Source organism: Syngnathus typhle, linkage group LG6 (genome assembly GCF_033458585.1).
Source record: "Syngnathus typhle isolate RoL2023-S1 ecotype Sweden linkage group LG6, RoL_Styp_1.0, whole genome shotgun sequence".
Classification (NCBI taxonomy): domain Eukaryota; kingdom Metazoa; phylum Chordata; class Actinopteri; order Syngnathiformes; family Syngnathidae; genus Syngnathus; species Syngnathus typhle.
In genome coordinates, this window is record NC_083743.1 from 7220939 (window position 1) to 7231196 (window position 10258).

The window sequence follows — 10258 nt, forward strand, 5'->3', positions numbered from 1 at the left end:
CGATTCATCTTGGGAATCCTTCTGACACATCAGCCGTGGAGTCAAGTTAGCGTTTCAATTTGTCAATGTCAAGAAGAGCAGTTGGGAGTACGTTGTGCTGGAATATTGAGCAGCATGAGAAACGAGCTTGGGGTGGAAGGTGAAGTCAGCGGCACATTTGTGAAAAGAGCAACATAGGGAGGAGAAAAAAAAAAGGAAGACCCCCCCCCCCACACAAATGGGGCAGCACCAATGTCAAATGTTTTGTGTTCCATTTCCCAAATTGCTGCAGAGGAACTTCCAGCTTTATTTTTTGGGGTGAGTTGGAATTAGCCCCAAAACTCCTGTGAAAGAGAAACATTTTAGTTCTCTCTGGGCTTCCCTCAACAGTTGTCAAATGTAATTTACTGTGAAGCCAAGTTGGAGAATATAAATCAAGCATGGTAAACAAGTACTTGTTGACAAACTGAACGAGGCAAAGTTAGTTGGATGTAAACATCTTGGGAAAAAGTGGCACCATTTTTTTTTTTTTTTAGTCTTCTGCCAAGTGGCACCATTTGGATGAGTCATGGCAGAAAAAAAACTGGGGAAATGAACAAAAATACCCTCGATGAATAAAAACAGAATAAACCTAGCATTTATAAATAAATATATAACTTTGGTCGATTAACTATTTAGTGATTTTTTTTTTCAAATCGTGGTTCCCTTTAATTGCTGAATTAAATCTTCAAACAGGGCATAATGAATTAAAAAAATGTATGTACAGTTCAGTTATATTTAACTTTAAAGTGGGATATATTTTCATTTATTCTTTTAGAATGGATTGAATTGATTCAGCAAGTCTTTTATTTTCCTATTCCCTAAAACTAGGCTAGTGTCAAAAAGAAATTGTGACTCAGTTCAACATTGTCTCCTATTTTTACAAAAGGAGAGGCGAGGTTTCCATGGCAATGACAGAGCCACAATTCTCCCGAATGTTAGATAGTCTGACATCCAAAATGAGTTTCCCCGCTCGTGACACATGCAGGCGTGCCCTTGACAAAAATCGTTGTTTGAGTTACACACGGCGATGACGCCATACTGATGGAAGACTTTGTAGCGTGAACGCGAACGCTCACTCAATCGCAGGCGAAAAATACCTGTTGGCTTGATTCATTGTCATCACCACTCCCACGCCGCCATCCTTTGCCCTTTTCCCGGCGGGCGAAACGTTCAGCGTCGCATCTTCCCATCAGACCACAAGCGAACGCTCCTCCTCTAATTTGATTTGTTCGAAAAGGTCACTGCGGAAAATAATTGGTGGAGAATCTCTTAATTTATGGCGGTAATTATGAAACGCAAAAAGTGTGACCGGGAGGACCTGAGGAAAAAATAATAATGGGGAAGCGCCAAATGTAATATTAAAACTATGGAAGTGTAAAAATCTGCGGCTACATCACAGAAAAGCGGACTCGCTATCGGTCGAAGGTCATGCATTGATTTTTTTTTTCTTGACAGACACACACGGATGAAGCTACCGTATTTTCCGGCCTATAAGGCGCACCAGACTATAAGGCGCACCTTCAATGAATGGCCCATTTTAAAACTTTATCCTTATATAAGGCGCACCGGACTATAAGGCGCACCATTAATGCATCATGTCAGATTTTTAATCCAAATCAAATCATTCTCCATTTTATCTTTTTTATTTCAACTTCAGACGAAACCAATTACTTTATAATCATAAAATAATGATTCATAGTCTTCAGCGGGCCACTTATGATTGATTTCATGACACAATACTTCGGGCCAGTTTGAATTTAGGAATTTGGTCCATATATAAGGCGCACCGGACTATAAGGCGCACTGTTGGTTTTTGAGAAAATTTTAGGTTTTTAGGTGCGCCTTATAGGGCGGAAAATACGGTACATACAATGTTTTTGAAGGTAATTTCAGGGAGTCCACAAAACCATTTTCCCTACAAACCCTTACAATATTTCAAAAAACACCGATAAAGATTCATTATGTGTTCTGTTCGGAAGACGGGTGTAAATTTTGAAAAGAAAAATCACGTGAAATAGCCAAAAGTTTGCCTGGCACCTGGGGGGATATTTGTCTGGGGGGGACTGTGCCCTCCTCGCCCCCCCTTTTAGCTCTGCCAGTGCACATTTCAATTGGTTTTGTTAAACTGACTCACTCCCACTCATCAGCATCGCCCGGATTATCCATGAACCGAAAAGGAATCTTATTAACATAGAAAGTTTGGCAAAGGCGGAAAATCTCCTTGCCGAAGGGTTCGCGTGTCAGTGTGTGTGTGTTCAGCGGTTCCTGGGTGATAGTTGTACATCCTCGGGCTTCTCGCGGACCGCACTTGTGTTTTTCCATACAAGGCGCCGTCACCTACGAGACACGTCACATGTCCTCCTTCCTTTCCTCTTGCCGCCCCCGCCCTTTGTCCACTTTTATCCCATCGTGCGTACGCCTTTCACATGCCGTCATCAACGAGGACAAAGTCACCCTTTCCAACTTCAGTCGGACTCCTTTACTGTCATCATAACATTGAGATGAAAAAAAAAAAAAAAAAAGATATGGAGTGGGTCAATATCAAAGTGCCTTTGGTGTATGTAGCATAAGAATGGCTACAAAAAAGAGAATCTTGTTTCATGTTTTGCGCTAATGGTGCCTGAATGTAGCATAATGAGGACAAGCAGTATGGGAAATGGATTTGTTGATGTAGAGGAATGCAATGTTCCTCGAGAACAGATGTCATTTTGGAAAGCACATGCTTGTGAATTGTAATTATTTTTTTTCTTGACAAATTTGAGCAGCAATTTATTCTGTATTTCCACCATTCCTATTGCTATTGACTTTGAAACAAAGAGGAGGAAAATATGCTTGTCGTTTTTGTTGACTATTTTTCCATCTGGCAAATGTACTGGGTTCGCTATTTCATTTGGGTTACGTTCAAGCGAGCATTTGAAGAGTTTTTATAATATTAAGTATTTATGTGCAGTGTCAGCAGTTTTCTATTCGGCAAATGTGATATTCAAATTTGTGTCAGTAAATCAAGTAGCGTCTTATTTCAACATTGTCTATGTTGCAAACAAAACATTCGGCGTGACTCCAAACAGCATTATGGCTCCAAACGATGTTATCTTATGTAAAGAAACTTCACGGACAGCTTCCAGCACTTTTAAAATATTCATTGCTGTGTGTTTTTTCATTTTTTTTAAGTGTACTGCAGGCCACTAGTGGCTCATCTGTGGTTTTGGCTGCTCTCCTAGCTTGTCATGCTGTGATAGCAGTACATGACCGGTGTTGGTTTCAGAATGATACAAGAAATATTTGAGTGTAGGGAAATGATTGGCGAGTTGCCTTCACTGAAGGTGCTGTTCACTGTCACACTGTGGAGGCTTCACAACCTTCACAATCGATTAATGTCTCACTTTGTAGCCAAGAGGTGAGCAGGAGCGTCTCTACAGGCTTCAAGGGTACATGGTGGACCAGAGCAGGTTTTTAAATATTTATTATAGCGAGAATCCAGGAAGAATATTTTTTTTACTTCTTTAAAAAGATTCATGATGGCAATAATGGTTTGGGAAAATATATCCATTCGTTTTTTTATGTCTCAGTCCTTATTAGATTCCTAGTTTTTTTTTCTTCGTCCGTTTATGACCTTTTTTTTCTTGTCGTAATTGTTTATACGCCTATATGTGTTTTTACAAAAATAATCTTGGGTTCTAATTTGATAAAGTGAACCTTAGTGAAGATGAGAGAGAGTGTCTGGAAAGGAGCAAGAACCCAATTAAGTCGAGAAAATTGATTTTTTCTTTTTTTTTTTTAGGAAGATACACATAGGAGGGACATGTTAGATGAATTCAAACACAAATCTTTCTATAAGAAACACTATCGGTCAGCCACAACACTGAGCTCAAAAGTAAACAAACAAAAAAATATGGCAGTTCAATTGAAGAGCTTCCATCTAAGGATTTTCTGTGTTGACTCATTCACTGCCATTGACGAGAATAGACGTCAAAAATGACTTTGTACTGAGCTGGCAGTGAATGATTTGATCCTGCAAGCTGGAGTTGATCCCAGCTAACTTTTTAAATGGTTTGTTTTGACATTGAAGTTGTTGTGAAAGAAAAATACTGACACAATGAAAACGTTGGACGTGTCAGAATTTCTGCTTGTATAAGGACTGTGAGATTCCGTGAAGCACTATAGTGGAAAAAAAATTAAGGTGGAAGCCACATGAATGAAAAGGCGTGCATAAAAGCACTAAGAGGAGAGAGAGATGGAAAAACAGCAATTTGCTGTAATGCTCATTTGAGGGCATTGATTGAATGGCTGTAGGTGGCTCTATACAGAATGATTGCTTGTTAGTGCTTCTTCTTTGGGGTACAAACGAACTGATTCCAACTAATTATTTACGACAAGTTGAAATACAGGCAAACTTTAAGGCTTGGTTTTTGACTTGGTTGGTGATTTATTTATTTACTTTATTGACTTATTCTTATGAAAAAAAATAAAATAATAAAAAATAGAAGAAATAAATACTTATATAAATATATATTTATTCACAGTTTTTCTTTTATATATAAAATGGATTTGACAGTTCTCATGGGTCAGATTCTAAAAATGAAGCTGGATGTGAAAATTTAAAACAATTATCAGTTGTTCTGATAACATACATGCTACATTTTTGCTTGAAAAGTTTAACATATGCAGATTGTCTAACTGATATCAACCGTTTTTTTAGCGGATGTCCCACTTTCATTCACGTGATCAAGCCTACTCCACGTAGAGCTGGGTCAATGGTGAGTCCGGCTTTTGTTGCCATGACGACCGGTGGTGGAGCCTGAACTTTGCTACAAGGTTTCAATGGCTGCCTCTCATTCCGCTGGCAAGTGGGTGCATAGCTATCTATCTATCTCTCTATCAATCTCTCACTCTCTCGCTCGCTCTCTATTTCTCTCAGCAGGAACAGTCGTGTACTTTAAACTAGTCGATTTTTTTTCGTTCAATATTGTACAATAATGGGCTCGGAACAAATTCGACATATTTTGCACACATCTACAATAACTTTAAATTGATCACAATTTTTGAAATGTCAGCGGAAATGAAGAGAACAGTCACATAAGTGAGGCTGTTGCAGAATGCCAAACAGACATTTGTTGCTAGGCGACGAGGGGGAGATAAGCATCACCTTTAGCCCACCCCTCCCCTCACCCTTCTTCTTGATCACACCGAGATGTTGAACCCGGTCGCTCGGCCATCTTGCTGACCCCCTCTGTTGACTCTGTACGACTGTTAGCAATCAAGAGGAAATTATTTTCTCAACCATTTTCTTAAGCGGTACTTTCTATATTAGATTATTTATTCTGAAATTTTTTTTCTATCATACAACTTCAGTTTTACCTCTTTTTTTTTTTCTTCAGTGTGGCATTTGTAAAAGATTCCTTGATATGTGTGTGGATGTCCTTACTGTGAGGTTGAGGACAAAATGTAGGTTTACCAGTTGATTTGTTTTGCTCTTCTGGGAATGACTGAAACAATGAGAAAGAATGGACACAGTGGACAAATTAGCTTTCCTCTTTTTAGGTGGCTGTACTTTATGTGCCTTTAAAACTTTTGTAGAAAATGCGCTACTATGTGTTCCACTCAACTAAATGTTCCACTTTCAGTGTCATTCAGTGCTCACCAGTCAAGGCTTTTCAACGCAAACTAAAAAAAATTCTATCTCACGGTACTGCACAATAGCCGACGAGATTCAGTTCAAGTGAGATCAAATTCACTTGGTTAAATGATTTTTTATGGCGCAGTGCAGATCAAATTTACCGGGTGAAGTAAATTTGATCTGCACTGCGGAGAGGTGCAACACCCGGTTGGCGGGAATGGGACGCTTGTGGCGACAGTCTGGGATCAACTAGGAGGTCTACGTCTTTGGAGACCACTTTTAGGTCTTCGTAATAGTCATAAATGTCACTGTTTTATAGCGTATATTCCCACTATGATATTACTGACAAAAAAAACACTGTCCGCCATAATTAAAAGTTAAATACAACTGAACTGTACCTTAAATGTACTTTACTTTTTGTGATGTTCTAATGTACATTTTATTTGTACAGAAATACGTTTGTGTACCACGCTATCAGAATCACTGTACTCGGATGTAAACGTTTAACAATAGTCACATGAATTCAAATAAATATTTAAAAAAATATTTAAATAGATTAAATACATTTTGGAATACACGTACATATATAATATGTACGTAATTAATTCAGTTATCAATCAATTCAATAATAATAATAATATAATGTTTTAATATTTCAATATGTAATGGGGAGCTACAGCATGATGAATGATCATTGTTAATACGTCCATAGATTTCGCATCATAGTCTCAAGGGAATGGACATTGGCGTTTGTTGGAAGGGTGAAACGATTTTCTCTACAGGCTACCTTTACCGTCTATTATTTCCAAAACAAAAAGTAGCTCCTCTGTTCAGAGTGTCTTTTGTTTACAGGCCTTTGACCCGATCAAAAGGCAAATCAGCCCTTCCCACCAGTGGCCCTGCAAAAAAAATGAGCATTGTCCTGGCTGTTGTTTTGCTATCGATCTAGTGTGGTCATTACGCACCGCTCGGAACGATCAGTTAAGCCACAGACAATGCTCGCATTCATCTCTTTCAGAGCTTGAAGGCTTAATCGGAACAAGTTTAGGATGTGCTATTACGTATGCAAATATTACAAACTGCTCACAAAACCAATCTGGGATTTCAAACAACTAAAGGATTAAAACTGCGCTCAAAGCCTTTCCTTTGGTTTAATTGATCCCAGAGGGTTTTTTCCGGCGGGAAGTTTTGGCTTCTTCATGGACTTCATTGTTGAAATTGGACTCTACTTACTCATCACTTTTCAAACTCTACAAGCAATGAAGTTTCATTTCTTAGTTTAAATCATGCTCATGGTGGACTAAGACTTTAGCGCAGTGCTATATTAGCATTTCAAACCTTAACCATGCACTCACTTATACATAAGTGCGGGATTGCATTTAAAGCCAGCTAATGTCAAAATATGATCAACCATCTGCCGCCTTGGCTGCTGCACAAAAACGATAAAGCTTTTCAAATATCTGGCAGAGGCTCCCTTTTCGTTTCCTTTCAGATCTCCACAGGATGCTTATTAGAGCTCCACAGAGCGCCACTACCACTGTCATCACACTCAGTGATGTTTCGTCATCACCTTCCCCTTCCCACAGGAAACCGTGCCGCCACCGGTATGATAAACGTTCCTCTAATCAACGAGCTCCTGGCGAATGGAAAATAAATAAATAAGTGGCTGTGTGGAGGCCGAGATGAATCCAGCCATTGCAATGTCATGTTGTGCACTGTGTCATCTTATTGTGTGCAGTGCATCAGGTGCGGTTTAACACTTGCCCGGCAGCCAGGTGTTCATTTCACTAACAATAGAGCGAGCGCGTCATTGTGCCGTGCGCGGCGCCAGCTTCACCCTCATTGGCAAATGAGAGCGCAGTCTGACTTGTAAATGCTCTTTTTATTTAAGGCATGCTCTTTGTTTGGCTAATCAAAGATGCCTCTTGTTTGAAATGCGAGAGAGCGTGGATTAGAAAGGTGGGAGATGCGGACGGAGGAGGCTTTGGGTGCACTTTGGCGTGTGATGATGATTAGCAATAATTAAAATCGGGAAATAGATAGTCAGATTATCAAATGTTTTACAAATAAAAATAAATGATGGTGTCACTTTAGTTCTACAAGCTTTGTTTCAATGCTTTCACCGCCTTGTACTTGTATGCAAATGATGTCAAGTGACACCTTTATCGGAGGCAATTTAATATTCTTCAGAACACTCTGGAATAATTGCATACATTGAGTCTTTGCAAAAGTCCCGTGGAGATGCTTCAAAGTTAAAGCGGAGGACGGGTGTTTGAAAAAAAATAAAACACCAGCGATGTGTTGTTGTGCTAGCAGGATTGTGATTCCATCACAAAGCAACTCTGAATAATGCATGAATTAAAAGAACAAGGGGAGATAGGAACAAATGATTGTATTTAAATCACATGCTTAACTCATCTAAAAATGTAATATTAATATTTTGCAAAAACACTCATTCCGTTTGTTTAGCGGGGAAGAAGAAGCCGATTAGAGAAGACAATTAGCCACAGGGAAATAGCAATTGGACTGATGTGCACAAGCTATTTAGCCTTCATCAAATTATGACACAACCATTTGTCACACTTCGAAATTAGCCAGCCTTCCAAATGAGCTTCTTACATCATTTTAAATCCATGTAAAGTCATCACTTTGGTGTTCTGTATCCAGAGAGCCGTTTAAAGATAAATCTGCGTATTCCAAGAATTAATTAACTTTTTTTTTTTGAAAATCAACGTAATAACAGCAATGCCCTTTAAAGAAGGATAGAATGTGCAAAGATGTATGATTAGGATAAAGAATAGAAAGTAATACATTCGGTTATCTACTAATGCCACGCTTAAGGCCGAACGCGACTGAACTGAACAATCGCCCCCAAAAAATACAGTCAGCGACTTATATCTGGAAACCCGGCGAGTGACCCTCACTTACATAATTGACTTGCGGCTCTAGTCTCGCTATCTCAAAAAGTCGCGCATGACGGTGTGAATAGAAATTTTAAATCAAGCCGGATTTGCATTGCGAGAATAGGAAAGGTGTGAGGGATAACAACTGCTACCTTTTTAAGCAGGTTAACTGATCCGTGTACCGTACATAATAAATGAGGTCACGCTTGGAGAAGCACTCGAGTGAAGTTCACTCCGAGACAATTATGAAGTTCAAACAACGACACCTTTGGAAAATGTCACCGTGTGTTCCAGTGGTAGAATGTTATCATCAAGCACTGCCACTGCTTTGGATCTGGATGTTCTATAGATGGGAAGGTTTTCGAACTCTAATGAAGGGGGGCGGGGCTTAGATTAATTTTGCTAACACAAAATGCAAAACATCATGGGGCGGCTAACAAATAGCATCGGTGATGTAACAATACTCCCAAGCCTTTGAGTCATTTAAATTAGCTGAGTAACTCTTCTAATTTGTAGTACATGACTGTTTTATACTGCCCCTAGTGGCCAATTAGTGCTTTTCTCACGTTTGGCATGCTGAAGGACTCAAACTGCAAGGAACAGAAACACTAAAAAATCAAGTGCGGAAAAATAAATTCAGAAATAAACCCAAACTTATGGTGATAAATGAATGACGTGTCAGGATTAACAAAAAATAAATAAAATAAATCAGCCTAAATTTGGTCAGACAGTGATTTGCGGAAGAATTAACAAGTTACATCCCAGCCAGACGAAGCAAACCAAAGCATCTTATTGACACACTTTGCATTTGATCAATAAGTCTATCATAACACTTAAATGCTACAAATGATAGACGCCAGCTCCGGGAAAGTGACTATTGATCCACAATCACTAAGGCGCATCTGGCCGCGGACAACATTCCGCATCATCTCGGCTTCAACATCCCGGACCGAGTGTTTCTTATCAACGTGGCCCCCGAAGAGGCGGGATTCGATAAATCAATGGCGGCAAGCATTCGTTCAGGCTGATGACTGAAGAAACATAAGTTTTTGATGACGTTTGATGTCACTTTACACTAGAGGGAGACAAAGACCCTTTGTGGATGGACACGTGTCACATGAAGATTTTTTTTATGAACTAGAAACCGTAAAACCGCTCTAGGTTATAGTTATGGCTTTTCGCTTTTTTTCTCAGTGTGATATCGATTCAGGCACATGGCGTGATTACTCTACATGAGAGGAAAAAAAGGATCCAAATGAAGGTGTTTATAGTCATGGCCTGTCTGAGTGCCTGATGTGATGTGACTTCAAATATTTGCCAGCAGCAGGAGGCCGCCTGCTTTAATCCAAATGTATTTTGGTACTGATGTGGGCCACATTACCGGGCTGTATCCTCGGGGATATAACGGCAACACGAGAGGGAAGAAGTATGTTGGAAGAAAAGGACGGACGAGGACTCTGAACGACCGCTTTACGAGATATGTTGCGCAATCAATAACCAATTTATCTGAACCTGATGAATGGATAAAGTTCGCACCGGTGATATTACCAGTTCACCACCCCGGACGGACTATATATTATCTGACCTTGGAAGTTTTGGAGGACACTTTAGTCAGGTGATTACGCTTGGTCGCCATGAGAACAGCTGCTCTGGCTCACGGGCTTTGACACAGAGCAACCTGGATTTTTTGCACTTTCTTTTCACTTCACTATCCTGC